General features: G+C 36.0%; 1 pseudogene; it reads right to left on the reverse strand.

The window, feature by feature from the left end:
* Positions 1-533: 533 nt before the first annotated feature.
* LOC149833984 (putative 3-hydroxyisobutyrate dehydrogenase-like 2, mitochondrial pseudogene) lies at positions 534-14,874 on the reverse strand (annotated as a pseudogene).
* Between the last annotated feature and the right edge of the window lie 8,691 nt (positions 14,875-23,565).

The following is a 23,565-nucleotide window of genomic DNA, read 5'->3' on the forward strand; positions in this document are numbered from 1 at the left end:
TTCAAAGTCTAACAGTTCCAATCACAAACTACAGGGAAAAAGAAAGCAAATCGCATAAAATCAGAAAAATCTAAATTAACATCCAGAAATTCAGGAAGCAGGGATATCTAAACACATGAAACTACAAATGCCGAAAATTTCACAACATCGTAAGTCAAATAGAACATTAAAACGAAGGAAAAAACTTGTAGATTCTAAAAATCCAGAAGAAGAACATAACAAAAATTGCAGCAAAAAAAAAATGAAGTTGTACATCAAAAAGAACTTCAATGCTACTTAGTTCAAAATAACAGAGAGAATAGAACAAAGGAAGAAGAGTGAACATGAACACCTCTGTGATGATTTAGTACTAGTGCTGATGGCAGAGTAGTAGGATGTCAATGGTGAGAAGCAGAGGATGACTTGCTATCGTCGTCCTCGTGCTCCTCCTCGCCCTGGATTCGTGCCAGAATCTGGCGAACTCGCCAACCGTGAATCCGGCGGGCGTGGCCACCTGGGTCTCCAGCAAAATTCAGGCACGGACCGAAGGTGAGCTACTGGACTGAAGGGGTCTCCTCTGAATGAACAAGCTGGTGTTCTGGCTGGCCGGCATGGGCATCAGCAGCAGGAACTATGGCAGCGAGCTGAGGAATCCGGCAGCACCGCCACCACCGTCTGCAGCTGCAACATTCTAGGAAACCAACCTCTAGAACCTGCCCAGCTCCGCCTGTTGCTGCTCCCAATCCCCAGCAAAGAACAGGCCATGTAGCTCGCCGCCAGGAGTAGTGTCACCGGAGAATCTCTGGGCGTGGAGAGTAGGGTGGTGCTGGCTTTGGTTGTAGTGTTGCTGGTCTTGGAAGGATTGGAGCGAGAGGCAGAGCTCTTGGGTGATGGACGGTTGAGGAGTCGGAGGCTGGCGTTGTTGTTAGGGGTAATGAGAGAGAGAGAGGGAGAATTTTGTGCCTTGGATGGGCCGGTTTAAATAAAAAATTAGCGACAAAAATATTTTATCTCAAATTAGCGACGGAAAAATTTTGCCGCTAATCCATTGCTAAGTTGCGATAGAATCTTTCTATCGCTAATTAGCGACAGAATTTGAGATGGAATTTTTTTGTCGCTAATTCCACAACTAATTCCAATTTTAGGAACAACTAGTTTTCTCTAGCTAATCTGTCACAAATTTGTGACAGAAATAATCCATCGCAAATTTCCATCTCTAATTAACGTTTTTCTTGTAGTATGTCCTACCACTTCTCCTATACGTGGGTTTGTTGAGGATAGGTTAAATGAAAAAGGACTTGCATCATGAGATCCCTTAAATATATAATGAATGATATTTTATTAGGAGTCTACAAAAAGTCATAGTTGGAGATGCTTATTGATTAATTTGAATATATAGATTTATTTGTCATTGTTTATTTATTACTAGAAACCATGATGTGGATAAAATTGGTTTAACAAAAAAAATGAATATTTTGTCATCAACTTTGAGTGATATGAGCAATTTATCTCCCTATAAAATGTACCTAAGTATGAAAAGTTCTTAATATAACAAATGTGTTCTACTAAGTAAACTATGATAAATACATCTACGGGTTTAGAATAAGTGAAAAACACATGTAACAATGGTTTTAGCAGGGCTATGAAAAAATGGATGTATATAATTACACAATTGTGCTTTATCTTTCAAAATGTTTTTGTGTGAATATACAAATTGCCAATCCTAAAATAAAATCTAAAGCATGCAATATATGTAGGTAAATAACAATTTATGCTTATTAAATATATAATTAACATTAGATATTTTTTATCTCATGTGATTGACAAGTTGACAAACTTATAGTGGATAAAATGTGTCAGTCAATGTTTAAAGTTCAACGGACCTACACCCTAATGGCATGTTTGATGGATCGTCCTGTGCATCGTGCTTCTAACAAATGTTGAACGCAGTGGACGTGCAGAATGCCATGTCCAAAAAAAGGCATTATTTTTGCCCCCCCCCCCTTTATTACAAAAATAAAAATAATAAGGGAAAGGGAACAAATTAAAAAACAAAAAGACTCCTCGACGGGGGTGCTCGACCTTCCCTCTCTCTCTCTATGCAGCAACCAGAGGGGTGACGATGACGCTCAGGAAGGGGCGAAGGTGAGGTCGACGGCAAACTCTCTTTCTCTCTTCGTTCTTCTTCTTTTTCTTCTCTAACTAGGTTAGATTTACTAAATAATTAGTATTTTTCTTTGACTTTCATTGATTAGGATCTTTTTCTTTGATTTTCATTAATTAAGGATTTTTTCTTTGATTTTTATTGATTATGACTTTTTCATTGATTTTCATTAGTTATTAGTTATTTTCTTGCATTTTAGGGTTTTATGATTTATTTATAAAAAAATATGAATATGAATTCTTATTTTTATTTTTTTGGTTTTTTGGCTTATATACACTACAAGAAAAACATTATTTAGTGACAAAAATTCGTGATCTAAATAATCCGTCTCAAAGTTGCGACGGATTAGCGAGAGAAAACTATTCATTCATAAAATTGGAAGTAGTTACAGAATTAGCGACGAAAAAATTCTGTCACAAACGCCATCACAAATTTGTGACAAATTAGCGTTAGAAAAATTCGGTCTTAAACTCCATCGCAACTTCACGATGAATGAGCGACAATGTTTTTTGGTCGCTACTCCATCGCAAATTTGTGACAACGTTTGTGATAGAATTTTCCATCTCTAATCCGTCACTAAATTTCTTCTAAAACCCTAATGTGAGCCCATTTCTTTTCCCTTTTTGTTTCATCCTGTCACCCGTCGTCCGCCGCCTGTTGCTCGTCGCATGTCACCCATCGCCCTCTCCTTCACCTCCTCCTTCTTCCCTCACTCCATCTCTCTCACCACTGTATGCCACCGCCGCCGACCCCCGAGCACTCTCTCTCTCTCTCTCGTTGCCTTTCTCGAACCGCCATCGTCGGTGAGCACCGCCGCCAGGCGACAACGCCACCACCATTGTTTCTCGCTCCTTCATCCTCTTCTTTTGTTTACCAAGATCGATGCAATCAAGCCTCTCGGCTGCCTCCTTGCCTCCCTCGTGTGCTCTAACTGGTGACCCTTGCAAGGTAACCCGCGATGCTAGCCGCCTCCGCAGGTAACCTCTTTCCCCTTTGTATGTCTTCTTCTTCTTGTCCTCCTTTTTCTTTCCTGTCGACCAACAATTGTTAAAGTCTTGCCTGTATGTCTTTTTCGGCAACCATGGTCGTTCGGTAGAGGCTGAAGCCCCTGCTAATATTTCATCAAGTCGGCAGCCATGGCAGTTCGGCAGGGGCTAAAGCCCATGCCTGTATTCCATGTCTCCCTATTGCTGCAGGGGAGGGCGATGCCCTGACTGCTCCCTGCGCTCCCCCTCTCTCGTGTTCAGTGTGCTTGTGCCCCTAGCTTGCTTGCTTACTCGTTCAACGGTTGTGCCAGCTAGTGGAGGGAGCTTCAAGTTTGTTGTGCATGCTTTGGGCATGAGTGGGATTGGCTTTGGTACCCACCGTTGTCATGGCTATATGTTGTGCTTTTGCCATGAGGTACCTTTGATTTGTGGGATCAGTTTCCTGTTTAATTTGAAGAAACCGAGTTTTCATTTGTATATTTGTGCTTTGCAGGTGTGTAGCTGAGCTAATTGCGCGATGCTTAGTGCTAAGCATCGCATACGGCTAAAAATGCCATGCAAAAAGAAATAAGAAAAATGCAAAGGCAAAAGCATGCAAATTAGGTAAATACCCGTGGTGAGTAAGTGATGCAGGCATATCACAGGTTATTTACTTTCTTGGATGCAACACTTTTCTGTTTACACACTCACCTAGTTGTGGATATCTAGGACTGCTTTGCTGGAGTTCAGAGATCATGTTGAACATGATTTGAATGTATGAAAAGAGAAGTGCCTTATTTTTGAAGTTCAGATTCCATGCTAGTCATCGTAGTAGTTAGCAGGATATTGGAGTGTGTTTACTGCAGGTACATGTTTGACATTGTTGTGGTATGAATGAGTGATTGTATTGCCATGTTTGATGTGATTGTATCCATGCTTGCATGAAGTTATTTTCAATTTGATTATGCCTTCCATGCGAAATTGTATCATGAAAACATGCTTCAAATGAATGTATTGTGTTGATGAATGTGATTTCATTATTCTAAATATCTTTTTGATGTGTGTAAATATGATGTGATGGTTTTGCACATGAAAATATTAAGTTATCAATGCATTCATCATAGTTCTTGTGATTGAATAACATCATATATATATATATATATATATATATATATATATATATATGTGTGTGTGTGTGTGTGTGATATATATATATCAAATCATTGCATCCACCATCAATGCATGATAAATTAGATATTTTCTTTATCATAGCATTTTTGTGTCTCTTTTAACTGGTGAAGATAATATCTGTAATATCATAGGATAAAATGACTGCAAACCGTGAATGGATGTATCATATGATAGTTGCTAATAAGGTGTCGCTCGAATATATGGATGGTGTTGACAGTTTTATTGAATTTGCAATGGCAAGTGTCAGTACAGTGGATTTCATCGGTCGGATCAGGTGCCTCTGCACGATATGTAAGAACAATTAATTAGACAATCGATTTGATAGATACCAGTAGTCCGACGCCCTTCCTTGGATTTGGAAAGGAGTACAATTGGACAAAAAAATCTATATTTTGGGAACTACCATATTGGTCGACCTTATTGATACGACATAATTTGGATGTGATGCATGTGGAGAAAAATGTGTTTGATAATATGTTCAATACGGTAATGAATGTCAAAAAAAAATGAAGGATAATCCGAAGACCCATATGAATTTAAAACTAATATATAAAAGACCAGAATTGGAACTCCAAGAGTACAATGGCAAAGTACTAAAACCAAAGACAAGATACATGCTTGGACCATATCAAGTAAAGCAGGTATGTCAGTGGTTGAGATAGTTGAGATTTCCAGATGGATACATCTTTAACATTGCTTGAGCTGTGAAGATAAACGAGGGACAATTATATGAGTTCAAGAGCCATGATTGTCATGTCATTATGCAATGGTTGATTCTCCTAGCATTCTATGATATATTGGACAAACCTATATGGGGGGTATTATCCGAGTTTAATAGATTTTTTAGAACATTGTGTGTATTAAAAGTTGTAGTAACTGAGGTAAAGAATCTTGAAGATTCTGTCAACACTACTATTTGTCAGCTAGCGAAGATATTTCTGCCAACATTTTTTGATGTTATGGAACATGTGATCATACATTTGTCATATGAACTTAGGGTTGGTGGTCCTATGCAATATCAATGGATGTACCCCTTTGAAAGGTATATTTTTATTTATACTTTTCTCTTTAATGCTATTGGGAATTTATTGTATTAAGAAATATATATTGTTGACAGATGCATGTTTGACCTCAAAAAAAAGGTTCGAAATAAAACAAGAGTGGAGGGTTGCATGTTTGACCTCAAAAAAAAGGTTCGAAATAAAGCAAGAGTAGAGAGTTTAATTTGTGAGGCGTACACTTTAGAAGAGATTTCAAATTTCTCATCTATGTACTTTGAACCTCACATTCCAACATGTTACACTTGCCCACCTCGTAATGATAATGGAGAACAAGTTACTGTGGCTGACAAACTATCGATATTTAAACCACTTGAGAATGCCTTTAGCAATTGTCGGTCAAGACTCTTGAAAGATCGAGAGCAAGATGCAACAAAAATCTATATCCTTTTTAATTGCTCAGAGATCGACTCCTACATTGAGTAAGTATACATAATATGTTACACTAAGTTCTCTACGTACATGGTTCAGTAATATAATTATTTATTAAGTACAAACAATTTGATCTGAAGTTGCGAAGAGAACTTCCACATCTCACTAATTCAGAAGTACAAAAAGAACGTGAAAATAAGTTTGGGGCATGATTGAAAGAGTTGGTAAGGACGATGACATGCATTCTTTCAGTGTAAACAATAATATGTTACTTAATTGGTTGCATTTACAGTTATTGTTTATGCTTGTAGGTCCGCCATGGTGATGTTAATGACTAAGGAATATGTGATTTACAAAATGGTCTGACCAAAATTGTGCAATGTTATAATGGGTACATCGTAAATGGTTATCAATTTCATACAAAATACTATGGTGTAAACAAGTCAACCATGAATAGTGGTGCGTGTGTCAAGGGTAGCAGTTACGGTGAAAATGAACTTGACTACTACAGTGTTATTGAAGAAATAATGGAGTTAACTTACTTAGGCATAAATAACAAGTAACTTTATTCAAGTATCATTGGTTTGATCACACAACAACAAGAGTCAACAAAGTCTCAGGCATTGCGGAGGTGAATTATAAATCAAGGTTTGGAACATATGAACCATTCATATTAGCCTCGCAAGCTCAACAAGTTTACTATACTTCATATTCTAATACAAGGAAGTCAGATAAAAATGAAGGGTGGGCGATTTGCAAAGTGAAGTTTAAACTATACCCCGAGTATGATGAGTTATAAGAAGACAAGATTGCTGAACAGGGTGATTACTATCAATCAGACGATATGTATGAATTCTCTTACGATCATGATGCTACACATGATTTACATGTCACATCTCTATTGTTTGATGACACACGTATAGAAGAATGTGATCCAAATGATATATCATGTGGATGAACGCACAATGAAGAAGAAGACAAAGAGGATAAAGAAGAGGAGGAAGAAGAAGAAGAATATGAAAGTCAAACAAGTGATAAGGAAGCATACTCGAGCTAGTAAAATACATCTTGTAATACATACCAAGTGATGAAGATTCATGTAGGACCTTTAAATCTTTACATTTCATGCATAGATCAAGAGTTATGTAACTGATCCAAATAATATTTTTATTTGTTAGAATATGGTTTGTGGAGGTCACAGTGGTCAAACACCTAGTGGTTGAGGACCAAGTGGAAGTTGTGGGACATCATTAGATAGATATCTTTGTGTTATATTTAAATATAAGAATTCATTATGTTTTTTATTATATGTTGATATGAAAAATGTTACTTGTTAATCGCATTTATAGGATCTCAGCTCTGTGATAGTCAGTCTCAGCCTTCGTCTTCATGTAATGCTTCAATAGGTATATCATTTAAATAAATAAACAGTTGATTAGTTTATATATGCATTGTGTGAATTTCTAACTCATTGTTCTGTAGAGGATGTTTTGCCTGTACATGACCTACTTACACCAGCTACTCATACACATCATGAGACAACGCCGGATGTAGAGTCTTCTCAGTCTGACACACGATGACTCATTCAAATAGTGTATATCGATAGTCGACCGTAAGTATTACATTGTTACTTATCTAATACTTATCTTATAAATAATGTGTATCGATAGTCGATTGTTAATGTGTACCAATTCATGTACATCGCGAGGTTCGAGCCAGATGAAGTAATACGAGAAATTAGAAAGTCACTACTTCAGCATCTACTAGGACTGGTCGCTCAATGAAAAGAGTACCCGAAGGAAGTGTTGGAAAGATTATGGTCATCATTCATGGTATACAATCATTTATCATAGCTAATGTATTTCATATTTAATTTTGTGTTATAGTCATATGCACTAACTTTCTAAAATTATTTGTAGGCTTCGAATCACTTCGTGACTGCGAAGGAGGAGCAGGACGCGAAAATAGTATGACAAAATGTGGCTGCCAGTCGATTTGACGATATGCTTCACAATACGAAGACTGCAACAACAAAAGCAACTGGTAGGATAGATGATCCACTGTATTGGAAGGGCCATGACCCTTCTGCTATCATGATAGATTATTGGGATACAATGTGTGATAAGTGGGCGAGCCATAAATTTTGAAACCGCTCAACAAAGGCTGCACAAAATCGAGCAAAAATGTTCGATGCCCATCTACACACAGGTGATTCTAGGACTTTTGGGAGCCACAAGAAGAAAATAGTAACTCATCAATATATATATATATATATATATATATATATATATATATATATATATATATATTATAATATACAAGTTACCATGAATTACATTATCATAAACATTATCATTTTTAATTATTAATTCATATTGTAATCATTACTTTGTAGGAGTTATACGAGCAACAGTTGATAGAGCGATACGACGATGACTCCACTCAGCATCCGTCTTTTGATCCTACAGCATGAGTGATTGAAACCGGTGAACCCAAAAAGGGTTGTGTGTTCATGTTTGGAAGTAATATGAACACCACACCAGTCGTTGCCTCCTCCAGCCAGAGCTCTTAGAGTTCTTCTGCCAGCATCAACTTTCAACGTCCGATTGACCCTGCTAATTCTTAGGATGGTGTCTGCGAGCTTATTAAGGACACAATGCATGACTTTTTACATGAAGCCATTTTTGACGTTGTCCGTAATGAGTTGTGCAACTTTTTTCGGGATAGGAAAACTTCATTTGCATTCAACATGAGCTTTGGTGCCCGTAAGGTATGAATGATTGAAACACTATGAATTTTTATTGCTAGCATTAGAACATATGTATGCATGATTGAATCACTATAAAAAATTTTTGACTGCCTTAAAACACATATATACATGATTTAATCACTATGAATTTTTATTGTTAGCATTAGAACACATGTATGCATGATTTCATCACTATGATAGTTTTTTGACTGCCTTATAACACATATATGCATGATTGAATCACTAGAAAAGTTTTTTTAACAACCTTAGAGCACATATATGCATGCTTGAATCACAATGACATTCTTTTGACAACCTTAGAACACATAACTGCAAGATTGATTCACTTTAAATTTTTTTGGTCAGCCTTCATTAGAACAAATATATAAATGATTGAATCACTATGAATTTTTTTGGCAGCCTTCATTAGAACAAATATATAAATGATTGAATCAGTATGAATTTTTTTTTACTGCCTTATAACACATATATGCATGATTTAATCACTATGAAAGTTTTTTGACAACCTTAGAACACATATAAGCATGATTTCATCACTATGAATTTTTTTTTACAACCTCTGAATTTTGTTAATGTCCTTCACTTTATTGCCAGTCTATGTATCATTCAGCCATGTTACTTTGATCGTCTTAGATTAGGTGCATTGCATATAATTTATTTCATTATATTTTGTTTATCAATACTAACATTTTGGTTCTCTTGTAGGATGCTGGAGATGATCGGCATAGAGGAGCTGATGGAGGCATGGATGGAGGGGCAAATCGAGACAATGAAGAGGACGATGATCTAAATCTTGGTGAGGATTAGCTTCATCTATTGAATTTTTTTCAAACGAAACTCTTTGTATATGTTCACTTGTAACAAATTAGAACTTGACGATGATTATACTGGGTTGTTAATTTTGTTTCACTTATAACTTGTGTTAAATTTGCTTCATCTACTTTGTATTTGTATTTTTTATGTGTACTTTTTTTATACACAGTATATATAAATTGTATAACGAGAAATTTTTTCTCGATATTTATATTTCAAACAATTTTTTTTATTTTTTTTTTATTTTTGCGATGGATTAGCGACGGATAATATCCATCGCTAATTAGTATCAGCCTCCAATTTAGCGACGGATTAGGAACAAATATTTATCCGTCGTAAAACTGAATTGACTGATGTTTTGCGACATATTATAATTCGTCACTACAATAGCGATGGAATTAGCGGCGGATGTGTATCTGTGGCAAAACCAAATCTCTGTGGATTAGCGACGACCTCGCGACAGATCATGGCATTCGCTAATCCATCGCAAATTAGCGACGGAAGTAGCGACATATATGTTCTGTCGCTAATTAGCAACTAGAAAATTATGATAAAAGTTATCCATCGCTAGTTCGTCACTAAACTGTTTAGTGACAGATTTGCAATGGATTACGTCCATCGCTAATCCACATATTTCTTGTAGTGATATAAATATATTGTATTTTTGTTTTTGGTTTTTGGTTTTATGAATATGAATTCTTGCATTTTGGTTTTTGTTATAAAAATATGAATATGATTTATTTTCTTGCATTTTTGTTTTTTGGTTTGTATAAAAATGAATATGAATATGCATTAGGGCTTTTGGTTTGTATATATAAAAATATGATTTTTTTTTATTTTTTAAAATTTTGGTTTTTGGTTTGTATATAAATATATTGCGTTTTGGTTTTGGGTTTTGGGTTTTGGGTTTTATGAATATGAATTTTTGTATTTTAGTTTTTGGTATAAAAATATGAATATGATTTATTTTTTTGTATTTTTGGTTTTTGGTTTGTATATAAAATGAATATGAATATGCATTAGAGTTTTTGGTTTGTATATAAAAAATATGAATTCTTATTTTTTCTCAAATTACCCAAATTTTAAACATTTTTTTTTGTACTTGGATTCAGTATGAGATATATATTTAAAGCTAAAATCCATATTTTTTTATAAAAATTCATAAATAGATCTAATAAGGCATCGATTAAAGCATTTATATATAAAAAAATATCAATTCTTGCTTTTTTTTCAAATTACCCAAATTTTAAACATTTTTTAGTTTTTAATTTCAATCTAATATCTATATCTGACGTTAAAATCCATAATAAACATGTTAAAATACTTATATGGTTAGGGGGATCGGGTCATATGATCTAAAATGAAGTAATCCAACCAATTATCTATAATTGTCCAAGTTGTTCGCATATCATCATCAAACAACAGACATTTGGAATACAACATTTTAGTATGGTCCAAACAAATGTTGGACTTTGTACAATTGTTATAGAACAAACAAAATTAGTGTTCTGTTTTATCTTTTTTGTTCATTTCGTCAAATCCCGGACAAACTATCAAGCATGCCTTAATGGAGCATTTGATTACGCAGACAAGAATGTGCAGAACAATTCTGCCAAGACATTGTTGGCCACGTGCAGAGGTGTCTTAGGCAAGTCAAGTTTTTGCGGTCTGTTCTGCTTCTTTAATTTTAATTTTTTGGTTTTGTCTCAAGTGTCTCAGCCACCGCTATTGTAGGGGAAGTGTTGGAACTATGCATGACACTTAAAAGGTGTCTCTCTTCCCAAGTGTCTCGCATGTCCGTTATTTGCATTGGGTGTGTGGGGCATGGACAACAACTATCTACACAATCAAATGCCCTCTTAGAACAATCAATATCAATACCTAGGTACAGTGGCCCAATAGAGTTACCGGTACTACATATGTTCATTCAGTTATGCCATTTGTTGTATAATAATCTCTAAATTACAAGAAGACATCAAAGCAAATCAAACTATGCCAGTCATGTTATATGGTAACTTGGTCAAGGAAGTTACAATGGTTTACATGACCATTGTTCTTGGATGGATGAGGAAGGAGGTAGGTTTTAGTATGGATTATCATTGTCGTTGCATACATAAAAAGAAACCCTAACAAATAAAAACAAGGAGAGAGAGAAAATGAGACTCACTCTAAGGGCATTCAATCGTCTCCTAAGCGATAATGGTAGAAGCAAAAAGAGAGAGAGGGCACGAAAGGAAGGACACTACAAAAGGAGAGAGATAAAGAGTATGAGACAAAGAGAAAACGAGAGTGAAAAGGTGGAGAGAGAGAGAGACTCACTCTTGAGCCTCCATTCAATCATCTTCTGCGCAATAATGGTAGAAGCAGAGAGAGAGGGCACGAGAGGAGTTCCCTGTGCGGTTTGCAAAGAGAGAGAGAGAGAGAGGGAAAAAAAACACGAAATACTTTTTGTGTTTCTATTTAGCTTTATTATTATTATTTTTACTCATTTTGGGCAAAAAATAAGAGTGCCACGTGGAATAATCATAACAACTCTCTCTCGGGACAACTCTCTCTCCCCGAACATGAAACCTTTCAAATACAACACACTTTCAATACTAAAATTAAAGAAATAATAAATTTTAATATGAGAAAATAGTAGCAACCGTAGCATTTTCTAAAATTATTTGTAGAATTGTGGTTATATTAGAAAACTTGCATACTACATATACTAGATTGAAAATTCAAAAAATGAAAAAGAAAAAAGTAATGAAAACAAAATCTGCAATGCAAGGAACAAATAACTGAAACAAAATCTGCAATGCAAGCAACATTTCTAAAAGATTGAGAAATTAAGAGAAGAAAAAGATAATCTAAAACTGATTTCAAAATTCTCAATTTGTATAAATCCAGTAAGAAAAGATAAACAAGGTGAGAAAAAAGGATGCCAATGTATGTGCGTGAGCCTTAATTAATAAGCAACTTAACTAATTACAAAGGAATGCAACTATGGAGAAGCAATTCAATATGGATCAAAATCTAACAGCAAAAACAGAAAAAATTGTCAAATTCACAAAACATGTTCTGAATCCAGAAAAAAAATCGTAGAAGAGGAAGTGGAAGATCATCATATTTTAGATGTTATAGTAAAACAAGCAAAGATTGCAGCAAAGATAATGCATTTCATTACTCGAAATAACAGAAATATAAAAATAAAATAAACTTGAATTTAGTAATCAAAACGTATAATAAGAAAAAAGAAATTACAGAAAACCGTAACGAGAAAGAGATGGCAAGATCAGAAGCAAAAAATGAAATTGACCTAGATAAATTATTACTGACCAACGAATAATGTATTGATCCAAAGTCTAAGAGTTCCAATCACAAACTGCAGGCAAAAAGAAAGCAACTTTTCGTATACGTTATATTTTCTAAGATAGATTTGAGATCTGGTTATCATCAGTTGCTTGTAAAGGTAGTGACATATAGAAGACAACTTTTTGTATACTTTTATAGCTACTATGAATTTTTAGTAATGTCATTTGGTTTGACTAATGCCCTAACTACTTTTATGAATTTGATGAATCATATATTCAGAAGTTATCTAGATTAATTCATAATTATATTTATTGATAATATCTTGATATACTCTAAAGACAAAGAAGAGAATAGAGTGCATTTGTGCATCGTCCTCGATACTACATCAAGCCTATTAAGATGAATTGCTTACAAACACTTGATGTCAAGTCATTAGTGACCCCAAGAGGATCCACACATGGCCTGAGGCTCATGGCTCATGGATAGGGAGGTCTCTCCATATCTCGAGTTTGAATGCCTGTGGGGGTACCTTCTTCCTCAAAGGTGTGAAACGGGAGTCTCCCTAAGGATTTAAGGGCGTGCCCATGCAATTTTATGGCAGCTGGACAGCGGCATAGGCAATGCAGATTAAGACCAACGTGGCCAAGTCTTTGATCCCAAGTGTGATTTTTTTGTGTAATAAATAAAAAAAATCATGTTTTTTGTGAAAATTTGGAAGGATTTGGAGTCACATGAACGATTCCTAACTACTAAATTCCCACTCATCAAGGAATTTAAGTTAACTTGGACAAGTTCTGGTCATTTATCAACATAAGAAGCAATTAGCTGAAGTAAACTTTCCCCAGAAAATATCAGACAAGAAATCACACACCATGAACCATCTATAGAAGTGACCAACTGCGGCCAGTTTGATACAAGTGAAATGGGTTGCACCAAGTTTGACCATTAGTTTTTTTTTTTTTTTTATGAACTGAGAAATCACTCTCGGGATCAGAAACCTAGTTGTGTGGGCCATGCTTCCCGTACTTATGATCACTTTTCGGACGGTGTAAACCCGTGACTCATCCCTTGCCATTAAGGAATCGCCTTGCTTCGGCACGAGTAAAGGCACTTTCTTATATACAAGGGGCTGACTCTCATGGGAATGGAATCCTGACCACCCGTCTATCAGACAAGCCCCCTCCCACTTTGCTACTTTTCTTTTTTCCATTCACCCTTTTTGTTTTAGGAAAGTGTTATTTATGAATTAGCACTTGACCTGCTTTGTCCATAAGGTTACCAATCTTGTTTGCATCAATAAATGCATGAGATGATTACATAAATGCTTGTTGAAGATAAACTTAATCAGTTGCAGTAAAAAAAAAAAAAACAGAAATTGGACATATATTAACCCATTTTGTAAACTTAAAAAAATAAATCCAATTTGCAAACTTAAAAAAATCTGGTTGAACAGAGCTGCACCCGGCAGCGGCGACTGCCGCCTGGCCATCCTTCTCCTCCATGGCCATCCCCAGGTCCTTGACCATGTACTCCACCATCCCGGCGGGCTCAAAGTCCCGCTGCACAACCCTGGGTCCGAACAACTCCCCCACCTTGGTCCATGTGGGGCCTGTACCAATAGCCCTCATGAACCGAGCAGGGTCCATGCCGGCACGTCTGGCAAAATACAGCCCCTCGCTGACTCCCAGCATGGCAGCCACGCCTGTGATCTGATTGCCAATCTTGCAGCTCTGCCCTTTTCCAGCCTCACCTAGATACCAGACCCTCCCAAGCAAGTCCCACACCGGCCTCAGCACATTCACAACCGCCTGATCTCCACCAGCGAAAATCGTGAGTGTCCCCTTCTTTGCACCGATGTCACCGCCGGACACCAGCGCATCCACGGCCCAGCAGCCCTTCGCCCTTGCCTGCACCGCAATCTCCTGTGCCAGTGCTGGTCTGCTGGTTGTCATGTCAACCACAATCCCGCCGGGTTGCAGCACAGCAAGGACGCTGCCCTCACCCAGGACCACATTGGGGACGCCGACCGGGTGGCTGACAATTGTGATCACGACATAGCTGTGGGGGGCGACCTCGAATGGGGGAGTCGACAAGACAGGCACCGGCTGCCTGGAGGTGCCGGGCCTTTTCAGGGGTTCGAGCCTAGACAGTGAGTGCAAACCCAGCGGCCTGGACCCGGGCAGCCATGGCGGTTCCCATGACGCCCGTACCGATCCACCCAAAGCGGGTGCGCACTGGGTGGATGTCCAGGATCGAGATCGACATTTCTCTTATGGTTGCTGCCCAAAGTCGCTACCCTGCTAGACATAATGATTAGGGTTGAAAATGGGAAGGATACGGGTCGCGTACCCAAAAGGCCCATATCCACTTTCCAGGATTTGGTGGATGGAATCTCATCTGTCAGTCTGTGTCTGTGCCCATCTAGGGTGCAAACGGGTCCGATACGCTCTGGACCATAGTAGATTAAAATCTGAATGTTAAGCAATGGATCCAGATAGAAACAAGTTCAGATGAAGTAGGGTGGAGTCCGGATATGAGTTTTGTATGGCAAACCTGGAGCAGGAAAATACACTGAAAACATGTTTTTGTTTTGTTTTTTCTCACGCAAATTTATTTGATCTGGACTTTTAAATCGATCAACTAGAACTGTAATCCAGATTTGAAAAGTGAACTTTGATGAATGTGAACGGATCCAACTACACGTTTGGAATCCTATTTAAAATTCATGCCCGAGAACATTGTATTGGGTTTGGGTTGGGGGTTTGACTAAGCTGATCCAGTCACACCGATCTGAAAGATGGGTACAGCAGTACCTTACTGGATCTGGATATGGTTCATTCAAATAAAGCCAAATCCGAATCCTACGTCACAAACGTCACTGATATTTTGAACATGTTGTGGTATATTATCATGATAGTTTCAAAAGCTGATGTAAAATTTGATGGGCTAACCACCGGAACCTGAACACCCCTAAAAACCATAGTTTTAAAACCCATTGACTCGTCACTCAGCTCATCCATGATTGACTCGCGACTCAGTCGGGTCAGTTTACCTTTATATTTTATAAAAAACATGTAATATTTATGTATATATTTTAATAATTATATATAATAAAAATTATATGATATTTTATAATATATTTAATGTATACTTTTATTAATATATGTATAACCTTCTTTTTATGTATTTTTTGTTTTTGCATTCCGGTTTACGCCCTGATGCAGGAGCAAGACGAGGCAATGTAGGTCCAAGAGATCCATTTAGATCTTATTTTGTGGTAAGCGGAGTCCTGTGTCAAGCTGAAGGCCCAGCATCGAATCCATCTGCCACGTGGGGCGGCTGTTTTCTGGTAGGGGTGTGCCTAACCCCAGATAATTTTTCATAAAAAAAAAACTTATTTTTTTTAGGTCCATCCCTGCCTTCATCCCTGAACGGGGATGGATTTTAACCTTCGTCCTCGCCTCCATCCCCGTTTCATACCCTTCATCCCCGGTCGAAACATGGCGAGGCGGGGCGGGCCCCTGCTTTCCCCCGGTCCACTGCCATCCCTAATTGTGGCATTAATGCATCACATATAATTTGCTAACATCCTCATTACTTGTGTATATGATGCACATTTCAAGGCGTTCTTCTCCATGTTATAGCTATTCTAGAATGAATATCTGATTTGAAAAAGATCAAGACATTGGCACGTTGGCTTGCACTTCATTTGATTTGAAAATTGTGTGATTTGGTCCTTTATGTGATTGGAAATCATATGATTTCAAATTATAGATGGGCGATGTGATTTGGAATCACATGAAAATTTAGTAAAATAGCCCAAGATGTGGTTTTGAATCTCATTGTCCATTTCTCACGCTTGCCTGCACATGAGAAAGGAGGCAAATGAGAATTGTTCTCTCATCATTTTGGGTTTTTTTCTTTTCGATTCTCATTTGGAGCCAAGCAAATGTGACCTAATTTGGCAATTGTTTTATCTTACTTCAGGATTTTGCCCTTAATATGTCAAGAAGTTTTAGACTTGCCACTTAGTGTTAATTGATCAAAACTTATTTGTATAATGAAAGGCAAATCTATGGTCTCAAACAGTTGATAAAATGAATAAATGCAAAATAAATGTGAACTCTCATAAAACCCGTTTGACTAGTACTGCATTTCCTTCACTCAAAATCAAAATAGTACTGTATTTCCTTGTAACAGTGCTCCTTGGTCTTCAAACCATTTCAAAAGTTCTCTTCAATACGTATATCTTGGCAACTTAAAAGGTGTATTTTTTTTAAGGCAAGCTGGGGTTAAGCAGACCCCTACCAGTTATACAACGATACCATTGGAATTTGAACTTGCAACATCCCAACACAAGGTGACATATACTAGCTTCTCCTACTAGACAAGCGAGCAGAGAACTAGAAGTCATCCACGTGTTGCAAAATGCACATTTTAAGTGGTTCAGGATGGCTTTTGGTTATCTGCCCCGTGTGCTAATTGTTGAAGGTGTGCGTTGTGGAATGAGAGCATGTTAAAGTATGCTTCACTGTTGATCTTCTTTCTATTCATGAAACGACTTCAGGTTGGACACATGAAAGACTGGATGCAATTAAAAAATCACTGATAAGTCAAACTTATACGCCAAGTTTTCAACACGCCTTGTGATGGTGAAGTAGCCATCATATTTGTGAATGAGATCTCGGTGGTGTTCATGAATTGTGAATTCGAGAAAAAACTTCACCAACACCTTATCTACAATTCGAAATTTTGTAGGTTGACATTTTTCATCAACTCATTTTTTATGCGCTTCGACGCTTTTTTCATATATGCCTTTGCCAACTCTGCCTAGTCTTGTCAGTTCAACTGGTTTGCATAAGATGCTTTTCTATGTCCTCAAGCAACAAGAGAGTAGAGTTTGTAGTTGTTGTCATGTAGCAACTTCAAATGGATTGTAGCCGGATAACTCACTCTTATAGATGTTGTAGCAAATTTGAGCGATATTAAACAAATCTATTCAATTTCTCTAGTTGGCACTAACAAAGTGTTGAAGATATTCTCGCATCATGCCATTAATCTGCTTGGTTTGCCCATCAGTCTGGGGATGAAAACTCATGTTGAAGTTCAAGTATAACCCTATCAAGCACAATACATCTCGCCAATTTTTTTTAGTAAAACGAGCATCATAATCACTGACAATGCTCTTTATGATTCCCCAATACTTGATCATATGTTGCACGAATAGCTTCGCGGTATCAACAGTTGAGCAAGGGCAATTATAAAGATAACATATTTTGAAAAACTACCCATAACCACAAGAATTCAGTTGTACCCCTATGCAATAGGCAAGCTGACAATGAAGCCCATAGTGATACATTCTCGTAGATGACCCGACACTAGTAATATCTATAACAATCTTCTAGGTATGTGGTTAATAACCTTGTCTTGGTGACAAATCAATCAAGTATGCACATATCTATCAACATCATCGTGCATCTGCGGCCAATAGTATGCATACTTCAATAATGCCCATATCCTCTATTGCCTTGGGTAACTAGCCCAGCATGTGTTGTGACACACTTGCATCAAACACCTTTGTAGAGTACATCATCACAGGATGTACAAACGGTTCTCAGTGGTGTAGAAAAAATCATCTTCTAACCAGAATCTCTAAGTTTTTTCTTCCTTCACTAAGGTGATAAGTTGTTAGCTCATCAGATTATTCCTCAACACCCCTTGAACATGTTCGAGAAGATCACTTGTCGGTTGGCTAGTGTTTTCTTTTCCTTCATGCAATGCTGCAAGTTCAGCCTTCTGATTCAATGCATCAGCAATGACATTGGTCATGCTTGGCTTGTACTCTAGGACCATGTCAAATTTTGCTAGAAACTCCTGCCAACGAACTTGTCTTAGACTCAACTTCTTCTAGGTTTGGAAGTAACTTGTTGCAATGTTGTCAGACCACAAAACAAACTATAACCCCAAAAGGTAATGCCTCCACATGGGAAGACAATGTACAACAATCAACATCTCATGCTCAAGCACTATGTAACATCATTTTGCATCTTTCAGCTTACAACTTTCAAAAGTGATGGGATGTCCTTCATGCAGCGACACCACTTCAATCATGAAGTTAGATGCATCTATCTGGACTTCAACTGGCTTTTAAAAATCAGGCAGATGTAGCATAGGTTCTTCTGTCAAAACATACTTTAACTACTGAAAGTCATCTTGACAATCATTAATCCATAACCATGATTTATCTTTCTTCAACAGATCAATGAGTGGGGCGGTGATCAGTGAATATCCTTGAACGAGTCATCGATAGTAATTAACAAGCCCCAAGAAAAAGCACAACTCAAGAAACTTAGTAGGTTCTCACTCTCGAATGGCTTTGACCTTCTGGTCATCCATCTTAAACATACATGCTCTCACGATGTAACACCCCAAAATTTCAAAGAAAACTTTTTTTTTAAGAACAACAAAAACAATCTTTTTCTTTGGGTTAAACATTTTAGGCAGGTTAAAGTACAATCAATCATCATAATTGAATTAAAATATAAATAACATTAAGATTTAATTTAGTCTCAATAATTTAAAATATATATCAGAGTATTTTAATAACAATAATTATTTTTTTTAAATTATCTTCGAGAAAGAAAAAGACTGGCTCTCGATGCCACCCAAGCATTCTGCATCCGCTCCGCAGTTGCATATCATAATCTACCTGAAATCCTATAAAATGGGTCAAACTCATGAAAGCCTAATAGAAAATAACATACTTATAATAAATGCATGATATCATAATACATTCAAACATAGCCTCATATATCAATCATGTAACACATATCTTAGTAGGCAATAAATATAAAATCATGCTATCAAGTCAATTTAATGTATATTCATTTATACTAAGATTTGCAACAATATAATAAATTATGCACACGCATGAACATTTATAAAATGCATGAATATATACAAGATGCATGGACTCACCACTCCAATGCTGCGAGTCTTTTATGCATGAATAAGTTTTTATCTTCAATTATTATTTTCTTGCTTAAATGATGCATGTCATGTTTTATCTATATGCAATTCAGATTCTTATTTCGCTTGCCAATATCTATGTATGGGTACAATATAAAATCTTTCTGTTTGGAGGTACGACCTAGGTTTGTATCTTCAAGCAATTGTGTCTTATTAACTTGCGTAACGCCCCAACTGTGACTACTCTGGAGAGAAAAATATAATTTTAGATAGAGTTTTCAACCTCCTACAACACGATATATCAAATTTTTCTCATGAGTCTTACCTGCCACACTGCTGACAAATCGTGGTAGTTTCTTTGGTTACGAGTCTTGTGGATGGGAGACAAAAGCAACGTTTCGTGCTAAAATAATATTTCACAGAACCGTCAATACTAGGCTTAGTCTCTCAGTAAGCCACAAGATAATTAATTTTATTTTGATTTCTTATTTAACTCTCTTATTAATTGTGCCAATGCAAACATGCAACCACATTCAGGGTTCATATGTAACAATATTCATGGCACTATATGCATGCTTTCGATTAGTCTCTGCCATGAAATCGATACAGTAATACAATAATTATATGTTTACACAAACAAAGTAGGCTAATTTTTCATATTTATGCATGCCTAATTCAATCAATAATGAAATGCATCCAGTTAATATCCATATCAGTCTAATGTCCTATTTAAGCATCAATAAATATACTGCACAAAGTAAAATACAACTAGGCACCAACACATGTTATATGGTGCAATTCGGATCTCTGTTAACCCAAATTTGAAAAACCCACCAAAAAACACAAGAACTGAATTTTACTCTCAATATTTTATTGGGACTGCTCCAACATCTCAAGAATACAGTCCAAGAAACAGAACTGCAAAATTCATCATAATAAAATCAGGTAAATTCTAGGATTAAACCCTGTTCAGAAAACAATATCAGACAGATCCTATCAATTATAGAAATTTATCATAGTTTGAGAAATTTATCAAGATTTACAAAAAAAACTTTTGATAAAACTCTTTTTACATAATCTTTTTATATATATTAGCTTTCACCCAGATTTTTATAATTTATTTTGATCACATTTGATTAAGGTTTTATAACTTTCAAAATCTTTGGTCGAAACAGTCCTTTTGACAGGGTAGAAAACGTGTGTTTTGTTGCAATTGATGTTTTGGCTCAACACTGAACCAAATGGAATGAAACAAGTTTCTAAATTCAAATTATGGATGTGTAAAATACTTCAGTATTTTTATTTTTATTTATTGACTTGGCTTTTATAGAAATATTGATTTATTTTTTAAACAGGTTGGAACAAAAATGAGGATAGAATAGCCAAGATTTAAATTCTTGCAAGATCTATTAAGAATAAGAATCATGATATGAATCATATAATCATGACTTTTATGCTCTTAACATATTTACAATAACATACAACACATATTTGATCATATTTATGCTAATCTTGATAAAACATTAGCATCTATCATCCAAAAATCAGAAAACCTTCATAGAATATCTCAAATACAATTTTATTTATGCAAGAATCACAAGAAACCTTAAACAAAATAAAATCATAGTTTATTTATGTAATGACATATTGTTTAATCATACTACACATGTAATCTACCGTATATGCTTAGATTAACTTTCTTTAACATGAAACATCAAAACCTTAAAACATTTTTGCCAAAACCTTCTTCAAAAAACATTTTCTTGTATCTTTAACCAAGATCTAAGCAAGAGATAAATTTACAGCATCAAGATCGATGAAGAAACACTCAAAAACATCCTTCTATATTCATTATATATGATAAACAATCTAATAAAATATAGATCTAACTATTCATATGATTTTTGCTTTTTAGGGTTTCAAAACTAGTCTTTTCTAAATCATTTTCTCAAAACTGATCTTTCAAAATACTGTTTTAGGTTTTTAAAAATATTTTTCATGTAGATCTAATAGCCATAAATGTTTTAGGCATATATTACATGTAGATCCAAGCTCTAGATAAAAAAGATGGTATGCTAATGCATCTTGAAATCAGGCACCATTAAAGTAGAGATTTCCTGCTGAAAACACATTTTTTGTAATGATACTGTCATTTTTTCCTTCAGATGCACCTCATTTTGGGCTGGATTAGACCTTCACTAAGGTAGTTGCAGGTCTCTAATAGAGGTTTAAACTACCTTTAGGATTAGATGGAAGAAGAAAGATATACACTTTAATAGAGAGAGGAAGATAGAACTAACCTTGTTAATCCTTCTCATGAGGATTTCTATTTAAAGATGAGCTTCGGCAAAAGTCTCATCTCTAATATAAAATATTAATATTAAATAAAAATAAATAAATTATGGGTCCTAACTCATTAGATTTCAAAGTTAATTAAGCTAGAGAAGAAATAGGAGGATTTCTTACCCTAGCTTGGGCTCTAGTGACATGGTAACATTTTGGGAGGTTTATAGACCTAAAGACTCAACAAAATTCAGCGTTTAAATAGTTGATTTCATAGCTCTCAAAATATAAATCATCGTGGTGGTCTTAGATATTATCATACTCATACAAATCGACAAAAAAAATTAGTTAATGTTGAAAAATATTGATTTTTGACCTACAAATAAGCATGAACTTCAGTCGATGATAAAATGTTCAAATCAACACCAATTTGGGCATATAAATAGTTGATTTTGATGCCCTTGAAATGAAAAACATCAAGCTCAACTTTGATTTAATAGGTGAGTCACTGATTGGCCAAAATTTTTATCAAAACATCAATAATGTTATTCAGGGCGTCCTACCCTACGGGTTCAATCCAATGATATTGGATTCAAATATCTTGAGATATATCCAACTCAATCCATCCCTAATTAGATCCAAATGTCATGGATTATATCCAAACTAATTGGATTGGATCCAAATTACAGTCTGATCAATTTTAAATAATCAAATTTTAAACCTTATCCAAGTTGAAAAACCCAAAATAGAGGCCAATCAATTTTAAAATTTATATTTTTTTAACCAACCCTAAACCGAAATCACCAAATCTGATCTCTTGTGAGATTTATGGCTCGTAATGGACCTAACTAGAAGTTCAACTTAGACTCTCGAATTTTGTCTGAATTTAACTTTATTTTAACCTTAATTTTACTCAAATTTAAAATAAGTTGTCACTCTAGTTGGTCTCTTGTGAAGTTCAGGCAACTTAATATGTGGCCTATCTCCATGTGTTGCTCCCCCTTCAGTTATGACAATCTTCAACTGTCACTCTAGTTGGTCATTTTTTCTACGAATCACATTCATTTTTGTGGTCATAGTGTTGAACCTTTCCAATAGGTCTTCAAATCTGATGGTAAAACTATCCACAAAGTCTTATACTCCCTCCATAAGAGACTTGATCTCATTATCAAGCATTTGAAAAACATGATTTGCATTGTGAACCAACTGCTCCATATTAGTCATAGTATCTGTCAACTTGGCGACATCGTGTATGAAAATTGTCACACGGTCATCAGCCAAGAACTCTTTTTTGGAAGAAACCTGACTCTCCCCTGAGCAACTTATTTATGCTTCTTCGGCACCATACTCAACGATTGTCATTGGGTCGCTTGATAGTGGTTGTTGAGTCCCTATCCCAGCTTCGACAAAGCTATGATACAAACTTGTAATAGGCTTAAAATCAAAGGCCCCTGTGACACACCCCAGTGCTCCCCAACACTGGAGACAGGCCTTTTAAGCACACAAACAAACGCTCGACAAGCATGCGGGCATAAGCACAATAGCACAAGCATGTGTATGCACAATCACATAAAGAAAGCAAGGAGACAAAGAGAGTAAGAGAGAGAAAAGAATACAAGATAAGCAAAAACTTTTATTAGCAAAAAAAAGCATGTACAGAGGAAGTGGTCTCGTATCTCTTAGTACATAGGGGGTCTTAAGGCA

Source organism: Nuphar pumila, chromosome 6 (genome assembly GCF_984573655.1).
Source record: "Nuphar pumila chromosome 6, dmNupPumi1.hap1.1, whole genome shotgun sequence".
Lineage (NCBI taxonomy): Eukaryota > Viridiplantae > Streptophyta > Magnoliopsida > Nymphaeales > Nymphaeaceae > Nuphar > Nuphar pumila.